This window comes from Lepisosteus platostomus, unplaced genomic scaffold (assembly GCF_059453375.1).
Source record: "Lepisosteus platostomus isolate fLepPlt1 unplaced genomic scaffold, fLepPlt1.hap1 Scaffold_61_H1, whole genome shotgun sequence".
Classification (NCBI taxonomy): domain Eukaryota; kingdom Metazoa; phylum Chordata; class Actinopteri; order Semionotiformes; family Lepisosteidae; genus Lepisosteus; species Lepisosteus platostomus.
This window is the reverse complement of record NW_028291677.1, coordinates 200,194-218,389: the sequence shown is the minus strand read 5'-3', so window position 1 is coordinate 218,389 and position 18,196 is coordinate 200,194. Positions and strand designations below refer to the sequence as shown.

General features: G+C 44.9%; 5 non-coding genes across 5 annotated transcripts; 1 reads left to right on the top strand and 4 right to left on the bottom strand.

Annotated features, from left to right (window-relative positions):
• Nucleotides 1–5,639: 5,639 nt before the first annotated feature.
• trnam-cau (transfer RNA methionine (anticodon CAU)) lies at nucleotides 5,640–5,712 on the bottom strand. Its single transcript has one exon. It is a non-coding gene; the product is annotated as a tRNA-Met (tRNA).
• A 2,354-nt stretch (nucleotides 5,713–8,066) lies between these two features.
• Nucleotides 8,067–8,138, top strand: trnae-uuc (transfer RNA glutamic acid (anticodon UUC)). Its single transcript has one exon. It is a non-coding gene; the product is annotated as a tRNA-Glu (tRNA).
• Nucleotides 8,139–9,296: 1,158 nt separating this feature from the next.
• On the bottom strand, nucleotides 9,297–9,368 carry trnad-guc (transfer RNA aspartic acid (anticodon GUC)). The gene has a single exon. It is a non-coding gene; the product is annotated as a tRNA-Asp (tRNA).
• A 5,925-nt stretch (nucleotides 9,369–15,293) lies between these two features.
• On the bottom strand, nucleotides 15,294–15,367 carry trnat-agu (transfer RNA threonine (anticodon AGU)). The gene has a single exon. It is a non-coding gene; the product is annotated as a tRNA-Thr (tRNA).
• Nucleotides 15,368–17,457: 2,090 nt separating this feature from the next.
• Nucleotides 17,458–17,529, bottom strand: trnae-uuc (transfer RNA glutamic acid (anticodon UUC)). Its single transcript has one exon. It is a non-coding gene; the product is annotated as a tRNA-Glu (tRNA).
• Between the last annotated feature and the right edge of the window lie 667 nt (nucleotides 17,530–18,196).

The following is an 18,196-nucleotide window of genomic DNA, read 5'->3' as shown; positions in this document are numbered from 1 at the left end:
TGGTCTTCAATAATGCTTCTCCTTTAGGTACATTTTAAATCAGCTGAAAAATGCTGTGAAATGGGGGGACACTTCAGGCCAGTGTAGGATTTGGGTTACAAGAACCATGAAACTGCACGAGAAAGCCCGTACACTGAATTACACGGCTTTCTATTCAAAGGAGGGCAAAAGAAATTCCCTGAGTTCGATTTTTTGCAGCACAGAGAGGACCACCGTTGTGAGGCCAGTTAGCTCAGTTGGTTAGAGCGTGGTGCTAATAACGCCAAGGTCATGGGTTCAATCCCCGTACGGGCTATGTTCTTTTCTCCTCTCTTACCAAAGCTGTTAGGTTCCTTTCTGTGGTGAGATGGGTTGTCATGCAATGCTGCCACATAGTGCCGACAGACAAGAGTGTTGCGGGAGAAGAGAAAAGTGTTTGAAGATTTAAGAGTGTCTTAGGTGGAGTCAAAATCAAGTGTCACAAATGCAAGTGGGAGGATTTCCAATGTTTAATATGGTAAAAATAAGCAGAAGTTATCTGCCGGTCATGGCACAGTCTGCCATGCTTTTGTCAGATACTGTAAAGTGGTGTCGAACTGGAGCCTCACCATTTGCATATGTGAGGCTCCAGTTATACATCGAGTGTCACATTAAATGACAAAAATGAAGAGAGTTAAAGCAGCTGGAGAGGTTTTCTTACAACTTTTGAGCTGACACAGTTTTGGAAAATGTTTCCTTCACGCTGCACTGTACAACATAGGCAGCCAAGAGTCTCCAAAACAAAACAGAATTGACAGATAGGAGAAAATTCCCACTCGTCCTGAAGTTCCCAAAATCCAGCACTGAGCGTAAACAAAGTGTCGAAGTAGCGTGGGAATGCTAACCCTAACCCTAGCTGGAGTTTGAGCAATCCAGCACTGAGCGTAAAAAGATGAGTCAAAGTAACGTCTAATCGGATTAGTTTCCTTAGAGCTGGTTCAGAGTTTGCTCAAGAGTTTACCCAGTGGGCATTGATTCGTCGAATATACGTATATTCACGGCGAAAATACGGCTATACGTATATATACGTCGCCTCGACGTATAATCAACGTCGAATTGCAACCGTAAAATCGACGACATTAATAAACGCATATATAACGTCGAAAACACATCTAACACAGTGCCTGAGGCTTTTTACTGTATGTATCGTGTGTGCCGCAACTAGGAGTATACGGCACTCTGCACAGTGTACGAAGTAAATTATTTTCGCAGTAATTAATTTACACGTGTATAATAAATATAGTAAATATAATAAATTAATTACTGCGAAAATAATTTTCTTCGTAAATCCTGCAATCCAGATGATTGGGGTATTGGTGCATGGCTACAGTCTGTGCTAGGAACATGGAGAGGGTCTCTGGTTCAATACATATTTGTGGGTCTGGTATTATTCGTTATGATCATATCGTTAATATCCTGTTTGAAAAACATGTGGACTAAAGCTGCTGCTTCTGTGCTAATTGTACGCCCTGAAGGGATCATGAAGGTCAAAAAATGATTTCATGGGAAAGGTTCTCTTATCTAGTGGCAGAACCTGATGGGTAGAACAATATAGCTTTAAGGGGGGTTACCCTTGGGAGTGATTCCCCTAGATGCAAATGATTATTGTGGTTTGTTTGTTCATAATAAGATGTTTTGCAGGAACGGAACAAAGAGAAATTTTACAACTTCAGCTAGAATTGTTCTACAAAACGTCACAGCTGAGGCAGGGGAACAATGTGTAGATTTTTCTAAGAGTTATTACCCAGTTGTTGACCAATCTGTTGACCAATGTTGACCAAAAAAGCCTAGGATTATGCTGGGCTCCAGCCCACAGGGATTTACCTGTGCTGTAAGAACTAATGAGTGAATAAGGAGACTGGATTCTGGTGAAAGACTTCAGGAAAAAGAAATGGTGTTCACTCAGGTGGAGGGGGCTGTACCAGGTGCTGCTGACCACTGCCACTGCTGTGAAGGTCACAGAAATGGTGCCCTGGATTCATGCTTCCCACTGTAAAAAGGTCACAAACGAACTGAACAAAGCGCAGGAGTGATGTCTCCACAAGGACAGATGGGGATAACCTGCTTGGGACTGATGTGCACAGCCTTTTTCCTTTTTATGTAGAAGCCTGTCACCACCCCAAAAGAGGAAGAATCTAAACACGAAGCCTCTTTGTATACAAACTGGCTGAATGAAACTGATAATGAGGGGGATATGAGTAATTTGTGGTATAAATTTATAAATCATACTGTAAAGTTAAAGAAATTTAATGCATCTTGTTATATATGTGCTTTAATGCCTCATTCTACAGCCTCACCCATGCGACTTTTTATGAAATGTACTCTTTTATTAATATCATGTTAGAAGGCTTAGACGCTATCAAACAAGAATTAAGGGGAGTTAGATTAATGGCACTTCAGAACAGGTTCGTGCTGGACCTTCAAAATGCAGCATCTGGAGGAGTCTATGCTTTAGTAGGAGACTCCTGTTGTACATATATTCCAGCTAATGACTATGATTACGGAAATCTTACACTCGCTATTCAGCATTTAAAAGAACTAAAAGACAAGGTGAATAAAGAGAGAGGCATAAAAGATACACCGGCTTTTCTCTCCTGGTTAGAATCACTGTTTGGGCCAGGGGGAATGTTTTTCTTTTAAGTTACTAACACCGATTATAGGGGCTGTGATACTTGTCTTCCTGTTTTTATGTTGCTGTATGACATGTATTATTCCAATGCTTCGAAATATGGAAATATGGTACCTAGGGGGATAAACTGTTCATCCTTCCAGTCTGGAGAATTGGCAGCTGTCTGACGTCAGTAAGTGATCCTTAAAAAATTAATAGTTCCATGACAGTGTGCATCACCAGAAAATCAATTTCAATGCATTAAAACTCTTGTTATCCTTCTGATCATTGAAGTGTCATTGCCCCAGCACTGTATACTCTTACTTTTGACGCCTGTCTGAAGTTGGATCCATTTCTAAGAATGGTGACTCACATATCCTCATGCTCAACTTTGGCTCAACCACACAAACTATGAAGTTAATCATCTGCTTTTGCTCCAAGATTTATGTTACTAGGCTCTCTCCTGGGGATCCTCGTGTTCAAACTTTGCCCTTATTGTGGATGATCCATGACAGAATTCAGGGAATTCAGAATTCTGATACCTCAGCTCAGATTCTGACTGGGCAGACTGTCATTGCCTGGTGTGAATGTGTGCATATCTGTTTTTGTGCATGTTCTGTGGCCTGTTGTACAGTACATCACAAATGAAAGGGAAATGGAAAACTAAAATAAGACTCAAGTGTTTTATCTTTCATTAACAGTGTTTCATTAGTATCTGTGCTAGATCCTGTCATCCACTGCTTACCACGACAGGCTCTAGCACAGGATAGCAGCTAATACATTTAACAATCTCACTGCACAATGTTGTATATTCAAGGGCTGATCTTCTGTACTTTTTCTTTCACTTTTCATTTCCTAGAAACTCAGTCCTGCCAGGAATAATCTGAGAACAAAATCAATCTGAGTGAAAATCTAAGCAGAGGAAGATTGTTTTACAGAGTTAACAAGGTCTAATTCAAGGTCATCAGCACTAACAACATTCTCTCTGGAGACAGGCGATAAGAAAATTGAAAGTGTGTATTGTTACATAACAGCAGAGACTATGAGTTATGCTATCATGAGAGTGGTGATGGATTTTTTTCATTGCTTAGTTTTGCAGGTTCTGTACATTTGAACATTCAAAGTGACTAAAGTAAAGGAGTTTTCCCTTTTTACCACATAATTCCCAAAGATCAACACTAATAGAAAGCCTAATTCCAGCCAAGATTCAATTACTGTCTCTCAGGCATCCCAGCAGTGGATTTCATGACTTCAGACAGCCATCTTTATCAGTGGAGAACTCAATGCTCTGAGGTTTACTGGCAGAGTCTCACACTGGGTAATATGTTGGTAAATAATGTCCTATGGAATTCTACTATTGATAAATTCTACTATGGAACTGCGATGTGTCCTGAAAAAATCTTCTATGATAGTGGTACAGTCCATCACACCCCACCTACAGCCTTTAAAAGAGAAAAAAATATTCTGATATTATGGTGGAAAAAGAGCCCTGGAATCTTTGTAGAAGGACCAAAGACGGAAAGAACGGGCAGTGTAACCATGGCGAAGAGAAGGGAAATATTGGAGAGAGCTTTTTTCATACACTTTTTATCATTGTTTTTCCAGCCCAACAATGATCAACAAATATGGGCAGGCGTCCTGTGCCAAATCCAATCTACCTTTCTTCCAAGCATACAGGAATGTCAGTGAATTAAATATTGACATATGAAAATACCCAAAAATATGCAATCACACATATGCAGTTTGAGCAAACATAAGACAATACCCAAGTACCACAAACTACCAGGCATCATTAGCAGTTCAGGTGGGGAGCTGTGTCAGCATGCGTAGGCTGCAAAGGAACAAGTAATAGGTCTATTCCATGCTTAAAAGAGAAGAAAGAAAACACAACATTTCAGCCGTGGAGCCCTCACACCTGAAGAAGGCTCCACGGCCGAAACGTTGTGTTTTCTTTCTTCTCTTTTCATCTAGTGTCATTAGCCAGTTCCTGTCAAAATAAAATAGAAATGGATAACATTCTAGAGAGAGTTTGAAATACCAAGGTACAATTTAAACCATATTTCTTCCACTACAACCACAATATTTTGGAGAGATCGCTGAGCCTAACTGTTCTGGCATGCCCGTTAGCCTCCGTCCTGCTTCAGCAATGAATGCAACGGGGCACATTCTGAGGGAGATGCGGTCAATCAGGTTGCAGGAAAACCACGCTATGCTTTTTTTTGAGATCCTGAAAAGGACAGAGGGGCCATGTATATGTGTGCAGCTGGATATGTAATTGCAGGTGGCGTAGCAAATTCTGCTGAAGCCCCACTGCCTGGTGTGGACGGTAGCTGTGCATGTTGCAGCAGAATTGTGCATGTGAGATCAAGGGGGCATGTCATGTGTTTGAGCACTTCACTCCCTTCCGGAAGCACGTGATTCCCTGAGTCCAAAAAATTTGTAAGTTCTTTGGATGACCTGTGGACCGATCTTTCACGATGAAGAATTCCTTAAGAAGAATAGATCTCGGCCCACCATCCCAATGCCTCCATCTCAAAACAGCAACCTCCCACTGCCCTTAGTCTGCAAGGCAGTCCTTTCAAGTGCGATGATGACGCCGGGACCTTCGTTGCCTATTGTACGAGCTGAACTTTTGTGCTCATCAATTCAACGCTCTTTCCATCAACTCATCTTGTCTTTTGACGCTTCGTGTTTTGTGCTCCTTTGACTATCGGCATATCGGGTGACTGCAAACACTGAAGTTCTTGCTTACGGAGTGTGGAATAGTGTTTTCAAGTGATCGCTGTTCTGTCATGTTGACGCCGAGTGAATCTTTCTTTGGCAACATGGGCAGGCTGACAGCAGCGCGAGCGAAAGTAATGGCAAATTTCTTGACTTATTTCTGAATGTGAATGTTCTTTAGAAAAGGGATGCGGCGTTGCTTCTCCCCCGTGTAAAGGTCACGCATTCCAGACGTGGTTATGAGCGAACAGTTGCCGCAAGTGTTTGAAAAGAGCAAGAGAGGAAGCAGCCCTGCCCCGTGTGAGGATCAAACTCAGGACCTTCAGATGATGAGACTGACGCGCTACCAACTACGCCAACGAGGCCAGCTGCAGTACACAGCCGGAAAGTTTGCCTCATGGATTTCAGTCGCCCGTTCCCTAATCTTTAGACGCCCTCTGCTGGATGTTGCATTTGCCTTTTGATCTCACCGATACTTTTTTGGTCTGTTTCTGTTGCGAGTCTGTTTTTCAGATCTCACCTAGCACAAGTCTCTCTGGCTGAAGTGGCCTCTCTGCTTCAGCATCGTGCCCTCACTCAGCCATTAAAAACGTCACTCGGACTTCTGACATGCTGACATGAAATGTCAAGAGAGAGTGGCGGAGACGCTTAAGGCAGAGAGAAGATGAAGAGGGGGCGTGGCTGCGAAATGATTGACAGCTGCATGACGCTCTCCATGCAAGGCGTGACCACAGGCTAAAGGACACCTTTCGGCACATCAAGCTCTAAGCACACACCTGGAGGACGTGGGAAATGATCCCGCTACCTCTCGCATGCAAAGCGAGCGCTGTACCATGCAAGCTAACCCCCCTCGCTGGGGCTCATGCCTCGGTGTCGCCTAGTGCCGCTTGTTCCCCTCTTACCGGGTGCAGTTCACTGCCCTTCGTCTGCAAGGCAGTCGTGTAATTGCGGCTTTCTTGACTTATTGATGAAGGTCTGACTGGACGAGCGAATGACGCCTCTCCCCCGTCCTCAAGCTCGCTGACAGAATAAAATGGAAAGTGCTGCCGTGGCTCATTGGTTTAGGGGTATGATTCTCACTTAGGGTGTGGGAGGTCCTGGGTTCAACTTGCGAATGAGCCCTTGTGTGTTCTTTTTGTCCTCGTCCACAAGACTGGGAACTGATATCCACATCACCTTGCAGCATCTGCTTATGGCAAACGATGGAATGTGACTAATGACTGAACGAGCCTGGTGAATACTCATCACGTGGCACAATGAGAGCGTGCAGTCAGCTGTCCAAGGCAGCAACCTCATTGCTCGTTCAAAAGAACACGTACTGAAAACTCATCACCACTATGTCGTAAATGAGCACCGCGATCGCTTGTTGTCATGCGTCCTTACTTGGGAAATGCAGAAGCAAAAACTGCCCTCTCTCAGTCACCGAAACGTGTGCGGCTCGCCTTGCACTCTCTGCGCCTCGCATATTTATGGAGCTGTCTGCTCTTCTTTCTGTTGAAGTACGCAAGTTACGTGGCGTACTGCAGACTATGATGTGCTCAATGACAGCTTTCAAGATTTGAAAACTATGAGCTTGATGGCTCAAGTCGAACGAATGTGGTTGTTACGCAATTGATGATCAAACGCACGTATTCTAACGATTCGTGAGAGTATGTTCTAAAGGTCCCTGGCTCGATCCCGGGTTTCGGCATTTTGTTTCATCGCGCCCTTTGTTCCTATCTCCAGCGCCCTCTGCCTAAAGTGACGCGTCCCTTTCTCAGCCCGAAACGCAAGCGAGACACCAGCAGCAGTCCCTACAGGTTTCCGTAGTGTAGCGGCTATCACGTTCGCCTAACACGCGAAAGGTCCCCGGTTCGAGACTGGGTGCAAACAGCCTCTTCTTGCACGCTCCTGCACTTCACAGAGGTCTTGAACCACCAGTCATTTGTTCCCAATGTATTTCCGGTGCCTTCATGCACTCTTGTACCAAACGCACGTTTTTTCTGTACCTGGAGCCGATCATTTGCAATTGGGCTATCCCTACAGACCAAGACGAGCTCTGTCGGCTCAAAAGCAGCGCAACACCTGCGAGAACAACAGAAAGATTAGTACCCAGCGGGGGCCTCTTAGTGAGCCCAAGATCTAATCAAGAATCGACTCCAGAAACAGGGCTTGGCGCATTGTTCCATACTCCGACCACTCTTGGTGTAAACAGGTCCCTCCTGGTCTCTGCATGAAATGCACTTTCCTGCGTTTGCTTTGGTGTAACTGGCTTCCCATGCATGGGCGAATGTGAAGAAGATCCTTAGTAAGTCATTGAAGAAACCCGAGAAGAGGTCGGAGTGGCCTCTGTCGTTCATCAACGATCCAGTCAGGCAGTACTCCTCTGTAAAGCGCTGTTCGTTCACATCGATTGGCTTTTTTTTGCCTTCATTCATGCAAGTAGTAAAAGCAGACGCCCCTATTCTGCCGTGACCCGGATTTGAACCAGGGTTGTTGTGGCCACAACGCAAAGTACTAACCACTATACGATCACGGCGAGTTACCGATACACACGTGGCAGGGCGGAAAAGGCTGTGCTCTCTTCGTGTGACATGATTCGGGAAAGTCCTGACGTTGCATTTCAACTGAGCCCCAGTATACATCGACCCTTCGGCACTCTGAGTGACAACTCTCTTGCGTGTTTTCTCATATTTATGTAGTTTGCTTGCATGATGCCCGGAACAGCAGGGTTGTGCACTCCCATATGGTCTAGCGGTTAGGATTCCTGGTTTTCACCCAGGCGGCCTGGGTTCGACTCCCGGTATGGGAACGTGTCAATTTTGCCTCCTGCTTTCCAAAAGATCAGCACTGTGTACGAAGGAGCCACATTAAAACTACTCAACGTGCAAAACGTGCGAGAAGAGGGGGCGCTTGTTTCCAGCCGAAACTTCTCGCGTGTGAGACGAGCTGACCATCGCTGCAGGAGGTGGGAGGGTCACTCTGGTAGACAGGGCTGACCTTCGGCAATAGGATTTATACTCTCCAAGATGATATTTGCACTTTCTGGAGAGGCGATTTTCTCCACTTCAGTAGCCCGATTTCGTCGATTGCGTGGAGAGGGCTGTAGAATGTGGCGCCGTCTTTCCTGCTCCGTCCATGACAGGCGTGCTGGTCTCTGGAGAGAGAGCACGGTCCATCAGCGCACCCCAATAAAGGCACTGGAAGCAGCTGAATCGCATTGGCGAAGCTCAGCGCTGGGCCGCTGGGCACATCTGACCACAGTTTCCGTAGTGTAGTGGTTATCATGTTCGCCTCACACGCGAAAGGTCCCCGGATCGAAACCGGGCGGAAACAGACCAGACTTCTTCTGTCGCCACGCACAAAAGGGGATTGGGGATTCACCTAGCGCTGTGATCGAACAGACCCACTCACCTCTTAGTGTGGCGGGATCTGCACAGTGCATGTCGCAGCGCATCCTGCTTTCACTTCAATGCGCGTCCTGATGTACCCCGGTCTCCCGCGTGACAGGTGGGGACAGGTGACAGGTCCACGTGACAGGTCCTATACTAACGAGGAAGACATCACTCTCTCCGACCCCCGGCATCGTGTCCCGACCCACCGTGCTGGAAGCCGACTCGTGCTGTGATTCCTTTACGGAGCAGAAATGACAACCGAGGAGCCGAGAGATCATTTCAGCATTTCGCGTCTGAACGGAAAACACAAACGACCAACTCGGAATGATTTGCCTTTGACGCTTATCAAAGCGTTCTTTGTGCATCGAACAGACCCACTCACCTCTTAGTGTGGCGGGATCTGCACAGTGCATGTCGCAGCGCTCCCTGCTTTCACTTCAATGTGTTTCCTGATGTCGAGTCTTGTGCCGTGCGGAGGCTCTGAAAGCGAGAGCAATGAAAAGGTGCACGACGCTGTGTTAGAAAACAGAGAAGTGAAAGGCAGTCCTTTCTCTAAGGAGGTAAAAGAAAAGCTACTCCCCGTCGGGGAATCGAACCCCGGTCTCCCGCGTGACAGGCGGGGATACTTGCCACTATACTAACGAGGAAGACATCACACGCTCCGACCCCCGGCATCGTGTCCCGACCCAGCGTGCTGGAAGGCGACGCGTGCTGTGATTCCTTTACGGAGCAGAAATGACAACCGAGGAGCCGAGAGATCATTTCAGCATTTCGCGTCTGAACGGAAAACACAAACGACCAACTCGGAATGACTTGCCTTTGACGCTTATATACCTCTTAGTGTGGCGGGATCTGCACAGTGCATGTCGCAGCGCTCCCTGCTTTCACTTCAATGTGCTTCCTGATGTCGAGTCGTGTGCCGTGCGGAGGCTCTGAAAGCGAGAGCAATGAAAAGGTGCACGACACTGTGAAATAAACATTAATAAACGCATATATAACGTCGAAAACACATCTAACACTAGGAGTATACAGCACTCTGCACAGTGTACGAAGTAAATTATTTTCGCAGTAATTAATTATATTTACTATATTTATTATACACGTGTAAATTAATTACTGCGAAAATAATTTACTTCGTACACTGTGCAGAGTGCCGTATACTCCTAGTGTTAGATGTGTTTTCGACGTTATATATGCATTTATTAATGTCGTCGATTTTACGGTTGCAATTCGACGTTGATTATACGTCGAGGCGACGTATATATACGTATAGCCGTATTTTCGCCGTGAATATACGTATATTCGACGAATCAATGCCCACAGCTTGGCATACAAGGGTTTTGCGGAGGGGTCTTGCCACCTGCCTGAAAAAAAAACAGTAAAATGTTTGAGTGCCTATAGAGTTTCTATTTTTATTTTCTTGAGAAAAGTTGATACCATTTCCTGGAAACCCCGTCCCCCATCAGTGCGCGGTGCCCGGGGAAAAATCTGTAGGGGGGCGTCTGAAATTCTGAGCGGGGGTGATATTTCGGTTGAAACGGAGCTGTACGGTGCAGCTACCCAAATGAAATCTCGCAGCTATGCCATTAATTAGTGCTTTATGATAGAAGATATCGACTAGCAATCTGGTATTTGCGATGAAGTTCAGTTTCACATTTTTCGTCACTCTCACTGGAGAGTATTGCCTGGAGCGAAAAGTACCATAAGCGTTCATTTTTGCAGCTACATGGACGTTCTGAATCGTTAAGAAAAAATGTTGTAAAACCAACAGAAAGCACAGACTGCTATAACTAGTCCTAGTTATATAACGATTTTAAGTATAATGATAAACTACTGCAAGGAATCGGTCCACCTGAGCAAACAGGATCGTAATGTTGACACTCAATAACGACACTGATATGTGCAGTTCCTGGACGGATAGCCCTCCTGCCCATCAAACAGACTGAGTGACTGTTCCTGTCATTTAGTGTTGTCTGACCATTGACAAAGTACAACTATTTTTTTAGGGCGCAAATTAAGTTAGGTAAATCTTTTTGCCCAAAACTGAAGGGGCAACATTCCCCCCTCCCCCCGTGATGCCAGGCCTGTCCCCATCCTATTCCATAATGTCATTATATATAATACCATACAACAGTGACCGATCCTTACTAACTACATGCGTTAAAATTGCACATCAGCTCATAGCAGGGGGCACATAGCCGCGATGTATTATCAATGTTATATTTCAACCATAATATCGACAACATTAATAAACGCATACGTTGAGAAAATATCGAACCCAGCATATTTTCCGGTTATATACCACAATGCATTGCTAGTATTCGTTGGTCACAATTTTGGACACATTTTTCAAACGTAGAAGTATATCCGCAAATATCTCAGCAATCCTCTTTTGACGAGTAAGTATGAACAATAATAATACTATCTGAATACATACAGATCTTTCTTAATATTATTTTGATTAAAATAGTACGTGAATAAGCAAAAAATGGCACATAAAATAGTGTGAATGGGGAAGATGACACAAAATCGTTTTGCCGTTTCTCTATTCTTATTCTATGTTGTACTTTCAAACTTTGGGTACTCTTTAATTAGGACAGACTTTATTGCTCAACTGCTATGATGCAAGCCAAATTTCATACATTTATTTCAGTTTTGAGCTTAGTAAACCGTTCACTTTTTAGATTATACTAAAGAAGATATTAATCATCATTTATTTGGGAAGTAATATTATATCATTTTCTCCTAGCTGCGGTGCTGAAGTCCCACCCTACATCAACAGAAAAAGAAATAAAGGAGCATGCAATGTGTTACTTGAAGAATGCATATGAAAGACAGGGGGCCAGGAGATCTGGACACTGAAAATAATAGGTTTTTGGTTCTAACTGTTAGGACAATTAGACAGGGTTTGCAAATAGTGGAAAAAAATCATCTTAACTTCCATTGTAATATTTTTTTTTCTTGGAAATATAGAAGTTGTACATTTTAAAATGTATATTTGAATCAAAATGTGGTTTTGAGTTAGTGTGTTAATGTAATTAGTTTTGTGTTTGTCATTACTATACTGTATATTGCCATGTTACCAGAATTTGTAGCTGAAGTTTAAGACTAGTTGTGTTTTTTTATGATTATTGCCCATATGTTGATTGTTGATTGATTGTATACAATGTATAATTTGAAATACATATGTTTCAGGTGTGAATGTGTATTTTCAGAATACATTTCTAAATCTAATCATTGGCTTGGTTTACTTGTTTCTACACCTATAAAATCTATCTTTGATGTATAATAGACCTCTACCCATATACGTATAATAGACCTCTGAAGTTATACGTATAATAGACCTCTAACCATATACGTATAATAGACCTCTAAAGTTATACGTATAATAGACCTCTAACCATATACGTATAATAGTCCTCTAAAGTTATCCGTATAATAGACCTCTAAAGTTATCCGGAACTCCAACCATATATGTATAATAGTCCTCTAAATTTATCCGTATAATAGAACTCCAACCATTTATGTATAATGAACGTCTAAACATAGACGTATAATTGACGTATAACTTTAGACGTATATTAGAATTTCATTCTAGACGAATTGTAGACCACATTTAGACGTATAAGGTATGCGTTTAATAGACGTATATTATACGTCTTTTGCCCACTGGGTGGGCTCCAGATGCACATGGAAGCAATCAAGTGTTTCATCCGAGCTGTTTCAAAGACTGCCCAAGAGCTTTCCTTTCACAGAGGCGCAACGATTAATGATGGGGGTGCACCCTTCAATGCGCCTTACGACTCTAGGGAGTGATTGAGACGATTCGTAGCGTGTGCTCATTTCTCTCTATTCCCCGTGTTGCAGTGGTAGGATGACGTAAATTACTGCTTCGACACGTAACGGCATTATAATCACGTGCAGGAGCTGAGGGCTTTAGTTTTGTTTCGTTTTCCATGACGTTCGTAAGCGCGCAAATCAAAGGCAAGTCCTGCGTCTAACACGAACGTAAATGCTTTTGAAAGTGCAGTGTGGTGCAGCTTGTAAAATCCTTGTCCACATTTGTGGTTTGTTGATGTTTGTTCTGTCTGCCAAAGTTGCATTTTGACATCCGGACGGGGGGACTTTATCATTTGAACGTGAAGCCAGCCTTAAACCCTCTGAGGTGTGTCTGTCTGCCGGCACGTATCTTGTGAAAGGTATTTTTTTTTAACGGAGAGCAACTTTAAAAAGGTATCCGCAGCCACCTCGCAGTCCGTGTTTGATTATAGGAGGAATGCGGCGGCGGCGAGCTCGCATTTGTCGTGCTCGAGTGTTTAAGGCGATGGGATCGAAATGCGTTGGGGACTCCCCGCGCAGGTTCGAAACCTGCCGACTCCGGCGTCTGCCGCATGTCGCCTTGTGCCTGCGCGGCAGAGGCGAAGTGCCGCTTCTCCTTTCCTGGTACTATAACAACGCGAAATCGCTTGGACCTGCTGCCATGGACATCAATTCTTCAGATAACCACACACTTTGCCTTCGCACCTCTGGTGCTCTGCTTATGCCTTTGAAAACCTAATGAATAAAGCTGAAAGAACCGACACGATATGTAGGTGCTGGTAAAGCACGCAGTAAAGAACTGTTAACAGCAAGGGTTTCAGTGGGTTAACTGAGGAGAAGGCGTGATCGCTAATTGTTGACTTTTTATTTGGTGTTAGAAACACTCTTACTGTGCATGACGTGCAACAAATGTAGCCACAGAAATTGCATCACGCTTTCATGTATGCTATTGCAAACACCAACGTTGCCTAGATAGAAAACCGAAATAGCCGTGGGTTTGCTTGCTGGTCTGAAGGATCTCTCTTCGAATCTCTATCATTTGTCAATGGAAGTAAAAGGCGCTGCAATCTGATACGTTCAGAATCAAACCCGCAGCTGTTGTTCGACTTTATTTCTTGACTAATTACAACTGAGTGTCGCATGAGCAGTTACATAAACTTGTCTGGTATATTTGAACACAAATGCCGTTCTTCAATTAAAACTAACAGTACATTGTCAGGGACATTCAGTTCTATACAAACAAGAGACAGACAAGAGAATATTTCTACCGTTCATGTGGACTACGTGTTGACTTACTGATCGGAATAATTGAAAGGTTCGGGCTCATAGCCGATGCAGTGCGTGCTAATTAGAACAGCAACGCTGAGCTCTCAGCACCGTACTGAGCCCAGGTGTTTTTCTAAAGCTGTCAGGTGCAGTTCATTTACATGAAGGAAATCTCTTACTGGGTACGATTACAATGCAGTAAGTAGCACAGACTACTTAGGGAGCAGCCCGATGTGTTTAAAAATGACCCGAGCCAGGTAAGAGTCAAACCTACAATCTCCTGATTCGTAATCAGACGCCTTATCCATTGCGCCACTGGACCTGGTGTAACACTGCAGGACTGTAACCCAGTGAGCTCAGCCCTGCAACTAGTAAAATATTACCCCCGGTCCATTCTTTTCCAAAAGTGAGAAACACCTGTTTTCTACATGTTGTCTGTTTTAAAACCATATCTCTTTAAACCAAACCAAAGAGTTTGTCTTTTGCACTGCTATTCTGATTCATTTCGATTTCAAAGAAAAAAAAAAATTACCTTCCAAAGCATCATAAAATTGTCCCTTCTTCCAGACTCTACTTCTCTCTTGTAGTAGTACAGCAGACCTTTCCAGGTGAGCAGATCACAGAGTCCGAAATGAGCTTCCTCAATCAAGCAAAGTACCTGAACATGACTCTGTCATCATAAAAGCGCCCCTGTAATAAAGAAATTAAATCCGAAATCAAGAGGGCAGTTGCCTACTGAAATACAAGAAGTCATCAATTTTAACCTAGCAACACATTAAAGGCTGCATCTATACAAGTACGATTCTAGAAATGCTCACCAGATTACGTTTTAAGAAGGAACTGTGCCTCAGGTTCCGCCGAGATCTTAACTCGGATGGCAGGATTCAGAGTCCGGAGTGCGGACTGATGGCGCACGGAGGGTCCATATACTGTGGATCCCTCAGTGATCTTCCGCGTATTCAAACCACCAGCGTGTGACTCCCCTGTCCCCGTGACCTCATTGCTCTGCTCTCTCCTCTGTGCAGCCGAGCCCGACTCACGGTAAAGTGAAAAAAAATATGCCCTCAACGTGAGATTTAGTCTGGAGCGAGGATAGATGTTACCTTTTTATCATTGAACAGGATGTATGTGATGTGGCGACTAGGTTCAATTTTGTATCCTCTTTAAAAGATTAAGGACTGGGGTGAGCGTGATTTACCAGCTAAGAACCCGACGTGCGCACCGTTTAAGCTGCATAGACTCGGTCGTTTAACTCTTCTCCATTAGTAGGGTTAAGGTTAAAGAAAAAAAACATTGCTGACTTCTTTTTTTTTTGCCAGCCGCTAGCGCTGATTAGCAAGGTTTGTATTTCATGTTTTGCAAGTTGCATCCATTTTAAGAAAAACAAGTCGCGTTAAAGACAGGAAATGAATACTTGCATTTAATTAAGTCTAGCCGTAGGCGGTTGTCCATAATGACCAGTACTGTTCAAGAAGACAGAACAAAGAAGGCACCGCTGGGATTCGAACCCAGGATCTCCTGTTTACTAGACAGGCGCTTTAACCAACTAAGCCACAGTGCCCCGGGAGTGTTGTCCTTTTGCAGCCACTTGGACACACCTTTAGAAAAACATTTTGTTAGGCATTCTGCCTCAGCCTAAACACCTATAGCTTGCAAAGCGCATGCTATTAGACAGGCACCTCTGCAAGACCTTAAGAGTCTCTTAAACTAGTGATAGTAAGGTGTTCCCAATGGGTGATGTTCGGCTTTCAAATCATCTCTCCGTGGAAGCACCGAGATGCAGCTGTTTAAGGCTTAGAAGCAGCTGACTGTTTCACTACCTAGCTGATCACTGTCAGTCAGGGAGCTTAGAGGTGAAAAGCCTGTCTGAGAGACAATTCGCCGTCGATCAGTTCAATATGTTCCGTACCAGCTCGGCGCACCCGAGATCATCTTGGTAGCCGTGTAGCTCAGATGAGTGAGAGCTTGTGTGTATTTACCACCGTGATTGGATGCCGGCCCTTCTCAGGTCACAGTAAACCTTCTGCTCAAAAAAAGTGAGGTAAAACCTCACTCTGCACAGTAAAACCTAAAAAAGTGAGGTTTTATTTAATCTCTGACCAAGGGAAACGTTTCATTTTTTCAAAGAAATGTTTGTTAAAAAATAAAGTCATAGTTCCATGGGATTCAATCATAGACCGTGTGACATGGAAGTCAGGAACCTAACCCACTAAAGCACTACAGAAACATTATCGACAGACAATGTACAGCGTGTACTATTCTTGTGTTGCGGTACATGAATATAATTATATCGTTATTAATTTCTAATTTATAACTTTATTAACTTTATAAATTAACTTTATAAATTTATTAACGTTATTAATTAATTTCACGACGCACAGACAGAGCGTGGGGAGCCGCCGCCTGCAAACACAGCTCCAGGCAGGACTCCGCTCTGCAGGAGCCGCAGAGCAGAGGAGATGGGGGCAGCTTAGCTCCTGTGCAGAGACCTGAGCTGCTGTTGCTGCGGACGCTGTCTTTTCTGCACTCGGGGTAGGAGTGAATGTTGAGTTGCCCTTAGAAATGAAGCAGAGCACTTCAACGGCACGGGTGTGTGTGTGTGCGCCCTGGTGATTCTGGGAGACAGATCGAACCTGGGCTAAAAGAGAGGAGGCTTAGCCCTCTTCCATTTACTAGTTCAAAGTTGTACAACCCATTTGTATCTGCTAGGCGGCGCAGTCGTCGTGCACAAAGAACGCTTTGAAAAGCGTCAAAGGCAAGTCATTCTGAGTTGGTTGTTTGTGTTTTCCGTTCAGACGCGAAATGCTGAAATGATCTCTCGGCTCCTCGGTTGTCATTTCTGCTCCGTAAAGGAATCACAGCACGCGTCGGCTTCCAGCACGGTGGGTCGGGACACGATGCCGGGGGGTCGGAGAGAGCGATGTCTTCCTCATTAGTATAGGACCTGTCACCTGTCCCCACCTGTCACGCGGGAGACAGGGGTACATCAGGACGCGCATTGAAGTGAAAGCAGGATGCGCTGCGACATGCACTGTGCAGATCCCGCCACACTAAGAGGTGAGTGGGTCTGTTCGATAACAGCGCTAGGCGAATCCCCAATCCCCTTTTGTGCGTGGCGACAAAAGAAGTCTGAAGTCCGTTTCCACCCGGGGACCTTTCGCGTGTGAGGCGAACGTGATAACCACTACACTACGGAAACAGTGGTCAGATGTGCCCAGCGGCCCAGTGCTGAGCTTCGCCAATGCGATTCAGCGGCTTCCAGTGCCTTTATTGGTGTGCGCTGATGGACCGTGCTCTCTCTCCAGAGTCCAGCACGCCTGTCATGGACGGAGCAGGAAAGGCGGCGCCACATTCTACAGCCCTCTCCACGCAATCGACGAAATCGGGCTACTGAAGTGGAGAAAATCGCCTCTCCAGAAAGTGCAAATATCATCTTGGAGAGTATAAATCCTATTGCCAAAGGTCAGCCCTGTCTACCAGAGTAACCCTCCCACCTCCTGCAGCGATGGTCAGCTCGTCTCACACGCGAGAAGTTTCGGCTGGAAACAAGCGCCCCCTCTTCTCGCACGTTTTGCACGTTCGAGTAGTTTTAATGCGGCTCCTTCGTACACGGTGCTGATCTTTTGGAAAGCAGGAGGCAAAATTAACACGTTCTCATACCGGGAGTCGAACCCGGGCCGCCTGGGTGAAAGCCAGGAATCCTAACCGCTAGACCATATGGGAGCACGCAACCCTGCTGTTCCGGGCATCATGCAAGCAAACCACAGAAATATTAGAAAACACGCAAGAGAGTTGTCACTCAGAGTGTCGAAGGGTCGATGTATACTGGGGCTCAGTTGAAATGCAACGTCAGGACTTTTCCGAATTATGTCACACGAAGAGAGCACAGCCTTTTCCGCCCTGCCACGTGTGTATCGGTAACTCGCCGTGATCGTATAGTGGTCAGTACTTTGCGTTGTGGCCGCAACAACCCCAGTTCGAATCCGGGTCACGGCAGAATAGGGGCGTCTGCTTTTACTACTTGCACGAATGAAGGCAAAAAAAAGCCAATCGATGTGAACGAACGGCGCTTTACAGAGGAGTACTGCCTGACTGGATCGTTGATGAACGACAGAGGCCACTCTGACCTCTTCTCGGGTTTCTTCAATTACTTACTAAGGATCTTCTTCACATTCGCCCATGCAGGGGAAGCCAGTTACACCAAAGCAAACGTAGGAAAGTGCAATTCAAGCAGAGACCAGGAGGGACTTGTTTACACCGAGAGTGGTCGGAGAATGGAACAATGCGCCCAGCCCTGTTGGTGGAGCCGATTCTTGATGAGATCTTGGGCTCACTAAGAAGCCCCCGCTGGATGCTAATCTTTCTGCTGTTCTTGCAGGTCCTGCGCTGC